Source organism: Manihot esculenta, chromosome 5, assembly GCF_001659605.2.
Source record: "Manihot esculenta cultivar AM560-2 chromosome 5, M.esculenta_v8, whole genome shotgun sequence".
Taxonomy (NCBI): Eukaryota; Viridiplantae; Streptophyta; class Magnoliopsida; order Malpighiales; family Euphorbiaceae; genus Manihot; species Manihot esculenta.
In genome coordinates this window covers 30,495,694-30,507,821 of record NC_035165.2, presented here as the reverse complement: position 1 = coordinate 30,507,821, position 12,128 = coordinate 30,495,694, and the positions used below count along the sequence as shown (strand labels likewise).

Genomic DNA, 12,128 nt, shown 5'->3' with positions numbered 1-12,128 from the left:
ATTTAATTTGACTTTATATCCAAATTTTTAATAAAAAATTTAACCAGGCATTGTTTGAAAATGAAATGTAGTGAGCTTGTCTGCATGGAAGCTGATGAGCTTGTGGAATTAGAGATGGTAATGATTGAGTATTTTTAGATCCAATCAGATTTAAAGGACGGATAATTATAATTAGATTTGTGATGAATTTAAATTTAAAAATTAACATTCGAATCCTATTTTTAAGTATTCATATGATTAATTTTTAATAGAAAGATTGGTAATTATAATTAAATTCGTGACGAAATATAAATTCCGATTTGATTTGCAGAAGTCGATAATGTCTTCAGCTGGTTAGTATATTAGAGCAAATGACTTGGAAGTAACGCTTTGTGAGAGCAGTGGAAACTGGAAGGTGTGATTCTCTGGGATTTTTAGGAGTTGTATATATCCAGAAAATATGTTCATCTGGTGAATTCTTAGACTAAAATTCTATTCACTAAAGTAATATAATAGTTTAAATTAATTTTGTATAAAGTATTTTTTTTTATATTTGTGAGATTTAATTTATTTAAAATTTATTATTAAAGTATTAAATAAATCTTATATTTATAATTCATATTATATTTTTATGACAATTAAAGAATATTTTACAAAGGCAGGTAAGGAATTCTTATGATAATTAAAAATTTATTTGTAATAAATATTTATTCAATATAATATATTTAATATTACTATAATAAATATAAAATATATTTAATTTTAATATAAAATTTAAATTAAAAATTATATATTTTATTAATAATATAAACTTTAACTACTATATTATAATTTATTATTAACTTTTTCATATTCAATTTAATATCTTTTTAACTATAATATAATAAATTAAAAATTTTAATTTTATTATTCAATATTTAAAATAATAAATATAAATAATTAAATTTTTTATATAGAATTTAAAATTAGTTGGAATAAAAAAAAAACTTGTGTATTCAAGAGTTTATTTATTTTGCTAGAGGTATATTAAAATTAATACACAAATCACTTTTTTTTAATCTAATAGTTTAATTTCTTTATTTTGACTCCATTAAATTGAGTCTTTTAATTTAATTTTTTATTAATTATTTCTAAAACGATAAAAATATTTTTAAATATATAGTATTACTTAATTATTGAATTATATTAAAATTAATATTTATATTCTTAATTTTTTTCAAAATAAATAGTTTAATTCTTATATTTTAATCTTATCAAATTTTAAAAAATTATATTGGTTATAAAAATCTATGGATTGAATAATATTAACTATTTATTAATAGATTTTAAAATCGGTGTTTAATATAATAAATTTTATATTAAAAATATATTTACTTGTATTTATCGTATGTAATATTGAATAAATATTTTACAAATAAATTTTCAATATATAAAATATTACATATAAATATTATATATTAAAGTATTTCATTTAAAAATTTATATTCATTATTATAAATTATGAAATATTTTAGCATTGAAAAATTATGTTTTACATTAATAATATTAAATATACATATTTTACTATGTAAAGTTATGCTTTTTATCATTTTTATAAAAATTTTAATATGTTAATTATATGTAGAAATTTAATATTTTTATTTTACTCATCCATATAATAATTCAACTTATAATATATATTAATTTATTAGTTAATATAATAAAAAACAGTATTTCATATCAATAATATTAAATAAAATAATATATTATATATTTTATATTATAACTTTTTTATATTTTAAATTTTTATTAAACTATCATATGTATATATAAATGAGAGTGTGAAGTAAATAATGGAATAAATTAAAAAAAATTATAAAAATAAAATTATATATTTTAAGAACTATTTTATTAGTCAAATAAAATTTTAGAAATTGTATTATTATTATTATTCAATAACTTTTCATATCCAATTTATTTATCTGGGTTATTATTGAAATAACTATCTTAATTTTATTACCAAAATTTAAAATTTAAAATTTAAAATATAAATATAAATTAATATAAATATTTTAATTTTTTTTATTCAATAAGCATTTTAAAAATTAATTCTACATTATATAATATATGAATTAAAATTTATTTTATTAAAATTGATTAAAATATATGATTAAAATTGAAAAAAATGTAAAAATTCAATTTTATTATCTAAAATTTTAAATTTTAAAATTACATATAAACGTGAGAAGTGATAAACGTTTAAAATTTTTTATTTAATAAATTTAATTTAATTTAAATTATTTATATAATAAAATAATTATTTATTTTAAATTTAAAATCAATTATAAATAGTTAAACAATATAAGAGTAAAATCGGTAATACCATCATTCTCCTTTTATTATTTTTCTTTCTTTTATTATTTTTTTATTTCTCTTATTTCTTTTTTTTATTAGTTTCTTTCATTTCTCCTTTTTATCCCATAATTGTATCTATCATTTTTCTATTTTCCTTTCTTCTATTATTTTTTTTATATAAATATAAAAAACACCATCTACTCTCCTTTTATTATTTTTCTTTTTATTTCTCTTATTTCTTTTTCTTTTATTAGTTTCTTTCATTTCTCCTTTTTATCTCATAATTGTATCTATCATTTTTCCTATTTATCTTTCTTCTATTATTCTTTTTCTCACATACTCTTCCTTCTTATCTTTTTTTATTTATTTATTATTCTTTATAATTTTTTATATTACTTTCTCAATCTTCTTTTCTTTTACTTTATTTTTCTACCATTTTCTCTATAATTTTTATTTATCTTAATTTTTTTCATTTTATTCTCTATCATATTTCTTTTTATCTATAATTTTTCTATTATTTTCTCTTCATGTATTTTCTTCTATAATTATGTGCTCCTTTTCTCTCATTTCTCTAATCATCTCATCGTTTTTACTTTTCTATAAATTTTTTTATCATTTTCTTTCTTTTTTTTCTTTTTAATTTTTTTATTATTTTCTCTATAACATCCCAAAAATAAAATAATAATAATAAAAAAAAAGAAAAAGAACAAAAAAAGAAAAAAAAGAAAAAAAATTAAAATTTAATTTAAAAACAAGTAGCTCAATACTAACCACTTAACTAAATTAATTTTGTAAATAAAAAAAAAAGAAAAGAAAAGAAAAGAAAAGAAAAGAAAAGAGTAGAAGAAGCCATCTTCTTCTAAAAAAAAAGAATCTCGTTCATCCATCCTCATCTTTTTCCTAAAATTCTTCTTTTCAATTCTACTCCATTTTCTTTCAATTTTCCACCCATCTTGCTAGCCCATCTCATCCAAGTCTCTTCCTAGTTAAAAATTCAAGGTAGGAGGAAGAATCAAGGAGGAAATTCAAAGTTGAGGGAGAGAGTGAATAGTTACTCAATATTAAAAATTTAAAAGGTATATTAGGGATTTTGATATAAAAATGTTTCTTATAATTTTTATGTAAATATTTATGAAGAATATTGTATTAATATGATTTATTTATTTATTTTTCATGAAGAAGAAATGGAAGGGAATAGTGGAAACTCTAAAGGGAAAAGAAAGGAAGATTAGAAAATTCTAAGCTTGTGAAAGACTTTAAAAGGTTTAAGGTTTGTGCTAAACTTTATTTGAATAAATTCAATAATTTTTTAATTAGGTTTTATTTGAAAATTTTATTACCTTAATAGAACTAGATCAAGTGAATAATATTTTAGTTATATAGCATGATTAAAATTTGAAGAAATGATAAATTTGATAAATAGAAAATTTTGAAATTAATATGTAATTTAAGCAAAACTCAAGTTATGGACCAAGTGGAATGTCTCTAGGATGTAATTTGGCTAAGATATAGTAACAAGAAAAAAAAATATTAGTCTAAATAAGGAATACTACTTTTTATATATTAAAAGTTGTAAATTAGTTAAATTAGGGTTGAAAGAAAATTGTTGGATAAAAATAAAAATTAAAAGAAAAAGAGAGATGAGATATAATATATGGTGATAAATAGAAAAAGATATTAGATTAGAAAAAAATAATAATAATAAAAATAATAGTAGTTAATTAATTAAGGATTAAATTATGAATTTGTAATTTATGTAGTTGAATTAAATTAATAGATTTATATGATATCACAATGTTTAAAAGTAGAGTTGTAATATGATAAAATATTATAGTTTGAATAATTAAAAGTTACACTATATTTAAAGTTTTTGACCCCATGTTTAAATGTATAAATTATTTAAAGTCTAGTCCTAGTAAGTTTGGTGGAAATTGTGAGTTAGTTTAAGGGTGTGACATGCCATATACAGATCTTGCAGTACTGCATTACAGTTGCACTGATTGGCTGATATACTCTACCGCTACAGTTATAGGCTCTTTTGAGTCACACAGTTATTTGGCACTTTGTGCCCTACAATATAACTTCCTTATCTGACTTAACAGTCTCATTTAAATTTATAGGGGCCAAAAAGAAAATAAAAATAATAAATAAAAGTATTAAGAGAAAATAAAACTTTTTACAGAAGAAAAAGAAAAAAACTGTGAAATTAAAATATATATATATATGTGAAATAATAATATGATTTAGAATTATTTCAAATTATTAGCTATACAGTTTATGGTCATTTGTTTGACTTACGGAATTTTGATTTAAATATTTTATTTTAAAAAAAAAAAAGAAGTTGAGCACTACTAAGCAATTTGCTTAGCGCGTAGAAATTTATTTTTCCTCGCGCAAGTTATAGATCCAAGAAGCAGTAGATTAAGATCTGCATCAACCTGACCAGAGTTACATCATTAACTATCTTGGAATATATTTTGTAAATTTTATATAAAGTTAATTTTAGAAATATGGCATGTACATAAGGATTTAGAGATAAAGTTGTATATGATTTGAATTAGATATATTTGAAGATTTTAATTTTGGTGTAAATATGAGTTATTAGTATAAGTTTTTGTGTTGAGATTAATGAGATGATTATGAAGTGTTTGATCTAAGTTAAAATTGTGTTGATATTGAAAGAAGTTTAGGGGTTAAGATTGAAGTTTATAAAAGTGTAATTTTACTATTCACAGGTGAAATTAAGTTCATATTTTAGAGAAAACTCTGCCGGACTTTCAATAAAAAAAAAGCCATGAATTATATAATATAAATTAAAAAAAAAAAGAGAACTGTTATAAAATATGATGTCTCCGACTCGATTAATTAAATAAGTGGGTAGGGGTATTACATTCTCTCCTTTACATGATTTAGTAACAAAATTTACTCGATTAATAACAAAATTTACTCGATTAATAACAAAATTTACTTTTTAATTAAAATAATAATTATTTTTTAAATTATTTAAATCGCCAATAAATTTAATTAATGGATTGTAATCCATTGGTAAACCATTCGCTGATAATTTATTATGGGATTTACTAATGAATTTTTCTTTAAATTATTAATGGATTTAAAATTCGTTAATAATAATAATAGAACCATAATATATGAGTAAATCGTTTACCGACAGACTTTTATTGAATATTTTTGTTCGTAATCTAAAAGATTCTTAGATATTTTTGTTGATAATATGGAAGGTTCTTAAAATGTTACTAATCTGGTAGATTTTAAAGCTACTATTTTGAAGTTAAGCTTTTATAGAAATGGAGATAAGTCCGATCGGACTTGTAAAAAATAGAGGGGAGTTATGTATTAATTTTGATATATCTCGATCATGTAATAAGAAATAATTTTTCTTTAAATTTTAAAATTATATTAAAAGTATTTTTAATAATAAATTTTTAATAATGAATTTTATCAAGAAAAAATGGGTGTATGTGTGTTTGTGAGAGATCAATTGACAAACACCTTTTTAATAATCAATTTTCTTTCATCCATTTTTAAAATACAAAGCCTAGATATTATTTATATGACCAATCATTGTCATCCAAATCCGAAAAAGAGGGAAGATTCATAGGCAGCAAAAAGACCAATGGGCTGCTATCGTCTTAGCTTAATTACAGGAAGATATTGAAAGTACATGTCTATCTTGGTTGTAACTTGTTCCTTTTTTTGTTGACAGAACCACATGAATACCGTTTACAGGGCCTACTCGATGCACTATCAAATATGGCACAATATCTACAGAGGACCAATATGTTGTTGTTGATTCTTGAGAAAAGAGGAAAATAAAAAAGTTGAATGAGATTGAATTACATAATAATTTTATTGGTCATTAATGTTATGAGATTTAGAGAATAAAATTTTTAGTACGTATGTAAAAGCTCTTTTTCAGAAGGGTATCCTTCCTCCTTTTATTCTTATTCTTCCTTATGAGAGACGCCTTCCAGTTTTTCCTTTATAGTGACCTATGTCTTTGTCAAGCAGGTCCGTATATACTGTATTGTCAGTTCCCTCACGGTTATTTAATTTTTTTTTTATTTTGAATCTATCACAAAGGAAAATAAATATGATACCAATAATTGGTTTTTGAGAAAAGGAGGATAAGAGATTGATTAAGACTCTAATGATCTATATATATATTTTTTTAATGTACTGTTATTTATACATTTAAAGTGTAATTAAAAAAAATTAAAGAAGATCATAAATAATTTAGAATTTTAACTTAAAATCTTAATAAAATAATTTAAAACTTATTTAATTTAACCTATGAATCATGATATTAAATTTGCAGTTTACTAAATTAATTATTCAACACTTTCCAAAAATTAACTATTGGTATTAAAACTAATTTCTTAAGGAATCTTTAAATGTCAGAAATTCCAGATGAGAAAAAAAAGAAGATTGATGAAAATAAAAAAAAAAAAGAGAGAAAAGATAGAAGCTTAATTATTAGATTTGAAGTTTACTAAATCAATTATTCAACATAGTTGGTTTTTGCTTTTTTTTTAGCTTCCATTTTTTTTTTCTTTTTTTCTCATCCATTATAGCTCTTTTTCTTCTTAGCATAACTAGCTTGAATTTATTGTGATATGAGTTTATAGTATGTTGTTGGTTTTGACCTTTTCTTTTAGCTTTCATCTCTTCATTGAAAAATTGCAAATTTTGAATATTGTGAACCATTGTATTTTACAATTGGTTTCCATTAACTCTTGAATGTAAATTTAAATATCAACGTAATTGTGAATAGAGAAATCGCTTCTCTGGCATTGAATATAAATGGAAAAATCTCTTTTTCTGGGATTGCTTGTGAATGGAGATTACAAAAAAAATGCATACAATTATCGTGTAGGTTCTATTTTGTATACCGAGATATATGCACATCAGAGCTAATAAGAGTCCGATAATAAAAACCACATTATGATCTTAATACATTTAAAATTAATTTTTAACACTATTCTAGGAGATATTTTATATCATAAATAAATAATAAAAATAAATAAAAATAATTTATTTAAGTAATAAAATTAATTAATGAATTGAATAATTAAATTTAAAAAAATGAATTAAAAAGAAAAGAATGAAAAATGAAAAAATAAAGAAAAAAAAAAGGAGAGGAGAGGAGCAGTGCTTATCCTTCATCTCTTCCCCTTCTTCTTATTATTAGTAGTAGGAGAAAAGTATTTTATAGTTTTATCAATTTTTCAATTTACAATTTGTGGTTTAATTTGTGTTAAAATAGTAATTACTGTATTACACCATTAGTAAATAGTGACAATTTTTAGATAATATTAAAAATATTGATATAAAAATTATAGTCTGAGATATTAATTTAACACAAATTGAACATAAATCTTGATAAGAAAATGAGTGAAACCAAGTGATAATTTTTTATACCTTTTTTAATTAATAAATATATTTTATTTATCACATCAATATTTTTCAAGGGCATTATCACATGTACTATTTTAATACAAAATGAATTAAAGATATGAAGTAAAAATAAGAAAAATTACAAGATATTTTTTTGTAATTTTTTCTTTTATTATTATTATTATTATTATTATTTTCTTCCTTTTTTATTTTTCTTCCTATTTAAATATATTTTTCTCTTAAAAACTCTTATCAATAATTATTTTATTTCACTCTTTTTTGTGGCAGACACTTCCCACCTCAACTCTCTAAATTCTCTTAATTTTTGCTTAAAAAAATAAAAAATTTCTCTCTCTTCAAGTCTTCAAACTACTTCCTTTAATTTCTCTTCTTCCTTTCATTTTTTATTCATTCTCAAAATAATTTAATGAAATAAATAATTTTATAATATAAAAAATTTCTTTTGCATGTTATTTGAATTGAATGTGTTGGGCACCTCTCACATCAATTTCAATGTGAAATTCGAAGGCAATACAAATTGTGTATATGAAACCATGTGAGCAATCAGATCTATTTAGGTTCTCCATACTGATAAGAAAAGATTATGACTCTCTAAATATTTTTTCTGAATCCTTTATGAAATTTTCTTCAATTTTCATATATTGTTTATATTTTTCTGATTTATGTTGAATTAGTTATAGAATTTTTAAATTTATATTGATAAATATAGAATTTAAATCAATGACGGTGTAGTACCCGAATCTTTAAGGACTCATAACTTAACTTTTAATTTCACCAAATGAGATGATTCTTAATTGTACGATTAATTTTGAAAAATTTACTACAGCATTTTTTATATTTCTACCTCTAACACTATCGTAAATAAAATTAATATGTAGATTATAATCTATACTATGACAACTCTATTAAGATTGAAATAATTAAAAAAATACACATCTTTTTGGGTCTTTTTTTTTCCTCCCATGCATTCTATATGTTTAAGACATCTTCATAAAATTTTATAATTTTCTGAATATGTTTGTCATCTTTCATTTAATTTTGATTCTTAGTGCCAACATTATTAACAATCAGGTAAGGATTTTCGGTAGATCCAATTTTTGTGTTTTAATATTTTTGGCTATTTATTTCTATTTTCTTATGCTTTAATCTTTTAATAAATGTTATTAACTTGTATTTTAATATTAAAACAGGTAGTAAAAGGAGGCTAAAGTTTCCCTTTGATGGCTAATATTGAACGAACCTCTTTTCTATAATTGGGAGATTTAATTTGCTTTATTTTTTTATTTTTTAGATATATTTTCCTTTAATTTCATGCCTGAATAGGTTATTTAATTATTGTAACTCCCTTGAGTCTTATTATTTCTTATCTTGTTTAATTTATTTTTGCCATATATTAACTTATCTCTTGCTATATTGATGAGTTTTCAAACTCACTATTTTTTTCATATTAATTTCTATGATTTTGTTATATTCTTAATGGTAAAAAGTAGATTTTCATTTAGCGTTAAAAGAAACCAGTAGAGACTGTTTTAGAGTTATTTCGGATTGAGAGGTTCTGCCTTGACCAAGGTTATGATTCAAGCTTGACGGACTGACAATTATCTTCTTTATATTTTTCTGCATTTTGTAGCCGCTCTTTATAGTTAATTTTCTCTATTAGTAAGGTTAATCTAATTAAGGTTTTTATCAAGTTGTGAGATCTAATTTTATTTTCTTTTCATCTTAAATTTTTGTTTTCATTCTTTTTCTGTTTTTGACAATCACCACCTTCATTATTTTCTTTTTAGGTCTTTAAGAGTTCCATTAAATATTCTAATTAAACAACATATAACTAATTAACTCAATTAAATACATAATCACTTAATTGGATTAATAGAAATAGCAATTAACATATCTATTTATATTAAGAAATATAATGATTTGTTTAAATAATTCGCTTGCAATTATTAATCTAAGTTTGGATTCTTCTTTGTTAATGCAATTAATTAATTAAATCTACACATTTTTTTTGTCGTTAATTAATTAGAAATTAATTTAACATTTTGTAAATTAATCTAATATTAAGAAAAATTGATGAGATTTGCTTGTTTGAATACTTTAACCAAACAATAAAAAATAACTGAATTATCTTTAGAATCAATGATCAATTGATAGAAATCTTAACTTGGATTAGTTTCAGCTGAATTCTTATTATTAATTGTTTGTTTTATTTTATTATTCCATCATTATTTATTTCTTTTTTTCTTTTAAGTTTTCTTTAAATAAAATTCCCAATTGAAAATTTCTTTTCTTCTATTTTCTCACTTGACATTTAAAATAAATAAATGGGTAATTTATGATTTAGTCCCTGAGTATTGCCATTATTAACAAGTCAGTCCCTGTATTTTTAGAAACCTTTTAAAACGTCCTTATGTTTTATTTCCGACAACGAAATAGTCCTTCCGTCCTATTTTCCGTTAAAATTAGACAAAGGAAGAGAGAGAAAATTTTTAAAATCCAATTTTACCCTCAAATAAAACTATTTATTTAGTCCTTGTATATTGTAATTATTAACAAGTTAGTCCTTACATTTTCAAAAATCTATTAAAATATTTTTATCTTTTTTCATATCTATTAAAACGTCCTTATTATTTTTTTCCATCAATGAAATAGTCCCTATATTTTCTCACATCTATTAAAACATCCTTATCGTTTATTTAAATCAACGAAATAGTCCCTCCTCATCGTTTCTTTCTGTCAACGAAATCGTCTCTCCCTATATTTTTAGAAATATATTAAAACGTCCTTATTGTTTCTTTTTGTCAACGAAATAGTCCCTATCTTTTCTCAGATCTATTAAAACATCCTTATTGTTTCTTTTTATCAACAAAATAGTCCCTATCTTTTCTTTCCTCTTCCTCCTCCTCCTCCTCCTCCTCCGAAAAAGAAGAAGAAAAAGAAGAAGAAGAAGAAGAAGGAGAAGAAGAAGAAGAAGGAGAGAAAGAAGAAAAAGAAAAAAAAGAAGAAGAAGAAGGAGAAGAATGAGAAGAAGAAGAAGAAGATAAAGAAGAAAAAGAAGAAAAAGAAGCAAAAGAAGAAAAAGGAGAAGAAGCAGAAGAAGAAGAAGAAAAAGGAGAAGAAGCAGAAGAAGAAGAAGCAAAAGGAAGAAGAATTGATGAAGAAGAAAAGGAAGGAGGAGGAGGAGAAAAATAATTGGGGGTAATTTAGTCTTTTACTATATTTTTAACGGCAAAAATAGACAGAAGGACTATTTCGTTGACGGAGAGAAAACATAAGGACGTTTTAATAGGTTTCTGAAAATACAAGGACTGACTTGTTAATAATGGCAATATCCAGGGACTAAATCGTAAATTACCCTAAATAAATTTACAAGTATTTGTGGGACACTCATTCACCCTATCTATAGAATTCTTGAACTAAAATGGGGAAAGCTATTATATTTGGCGAATTCAATACTCGCTAAATTTTGGCGCCATTGCCAGGACTGTACTAATTTATTTTTATTTTTTATGATTAGGTCTAGAAATAGTAGAATTTAATTTAATCGAGAGATAGAGAAGACTGCAAAATGGTTGAGGAAAGCAATCTAATTAAAAAAAAAAAAAGCAAATTTGGGTGCCTCTTAGTCAACTAGACAAGCATCTGCAGGTGAGAATATAAAAAAATTTCACATTTACAGGACAACCTGAATACCCAAAAAAATTACAGCAGAGAAGAAACCATGGCCGAAGAAGAATAACCACTTATGCATTGCCTACCAATGTTGAACGTACTCTTAGAAATAATATGTATAATCAGTATGCTATCCAAGTTCCATAAGCTGAAAAATGAAGATCCATATCACCATTTGAAGGAATTTTATGTTGTTTGTTAAAGTATGAGACCATAGGAGATAATTGATAAACAAATTAGATTAGTAGCTTTCCCTTTTACTTTGGTTGAATATGCTAAATTTTGGTTTTATTATTTGCCTCTAAGATCAATTTACAACCTGGGTGCAAATTAGAAATTATTTTTAGAAAGTTTTTTTTTAGCAACTAAAGCCTTATCCATAAGAAAATAAATAGTGGAATCAAGCAAAGGAGGAATGAAACACTCCTTGAATATGGAGAACGTTATAAAAAAATTGATTGCAAGTTGTTTCAAACATGAAATCATGCCAAGGCAGCTCAACCTTCACTTCTTTGAGAGGTTGTTGCCTTTAGAAAGGAAAATAATTGATGCTATTAGTGGAGGAGCTATCTCAGAGATGAAACCCGAGGACGACAAAAATCTGATCTCAAAGATAGCTGCGAACTCTAGGCAATATGGCCGGGAAGAAGATGTTCCTAGGAGTGCAAGTGAGGTAAGTATAACATCTTTACACTTTAAAATTTCAC

General features: G+C 22.9%; 1 protein-coding gene across 1 annotated transcript in view; it reads left to right on the top strand.

Annotated features, from left to right (window-relative positions):
* Window positions 1-12,128, top strand: part of LOC110615180 (endo-1,4-beta-xylanase 1) — a 54,637-nt gene that overhangs the window by 6,444 nt on the left and 36,065 nt on the right. The gene's annotated exons all lie outside the window — the stretch shown is intronic.